The sequence below is a fragment of the Suncus etruscus genome, chromosome 12 (genome assembly GCF_024139225.1).
Source record: "Suncus etruscus isolate mSunEtr1 chromosome 12, mSunEtr1.pri.cur, whole genome shotgun sequence".
Lineage (NCBI taxonomy): Eukaryota > Metazoa > Chordata > Mammalia > Eulipotyphla > Soricidae > Suncus > Suncus etruscus.
Genome location: NC_064859.1, coordinates 9,243,087 through 9,243,998, shown reverse-complemented (window position 1 = coordinate 9,243,998; position 912 = coordinate 9,243,087). Strand labels below are relative to the sequence as shown.

The 912-nt window shown below is 45.1% G+C and overlaps 1 non-coding gene across 1 annotated transcript; it reads right to left on the bottom strand.

Annotated features, from left to right (window-relative positions):
- Positions 1-483: 483 nt before the first annotated feature.
- Positions 484-645, bottom strand: LOC126025378 (U1 spliceosomal RNA). The gene has a single exon (XR_007501384.1). It is a non-coding gene; the product is annotated as a U1 spliceosomal RNA (small nuclear RNA).
- Positions 646-912: the final 267 nt, after the last annotated feature.

Genomic DNA, 912 nt, shown 5'->3' with positions numbered 1-912 from the left:
ACTACATGTCCTGTAACTCGCATTTGGACAAAGAGTTTTTCTAGAAGGCCTAAGAAGAAGTGACAAGATCAAGGTTATAGGAAGAAATAGGAACCCTTATGGGTTCCCATCAGGGGTAAGCTGGGCTCAAACACAGAAATGAGACTTAGACCAAAACTAAGTGTAAGATTGATTTCTGCAAGGCCAAGGTCAGAGTCAGAGTGGCTTGCTGATTTACATAGCCCCAAATAAAAATGTCTATCCAGATGTTCTTTTTTTTTTGTTTTATTTTGTTTTGTTTTGGGGTCACACCCAGCAGCACTCAGGAGTTACTTCAGGCTCTGCACTCAGAAATCGCTCCTGGCTGGCTCGGGGGACCATATGGGATGCTGGGATTCGAACCACCATTCATCCGAGGAGGCTGCATGCAAGGCAAAAACGCCTTACCACTATGCTATCACTCCGGCCCCTATCCAGATGTTCTTTTTTTTTTTCTTCTTCTTCAGGGGAGAACGCGAACACAGTCCCCACTACCACAAATTATGCAGTCGAGTTTCCCACATTTGGGGAAATCGCAGGAGTCAGCACACCTGGAGTGCAATGGGTGAGCCTCTCCCTAGGGAAACCACCTTTGTGATCATGGTATCTCCCCTGCCAGTTAAGTATATCCAGATGTTCTTAAGCCTCATGCTAGCATCCCCAAGTCACCCAGACAGAAATGGGTGGAGCCCTCAGATTCATTTACGTGGTACCCCAAGCAGGACTTTTACCACAGCAAGATCCATGTAATGATGTCACTGAACTAGATTCAAATCTAAATGGGATTTTCTAAACCTGCACTAGAAAATTAGTCACTTATGGAGTGGTTGGTGAAAAGGGGGAGATTTTTTTTTTCTCTTAACAGGCCTGGCTCATGTTCTTGGGAATCAGACT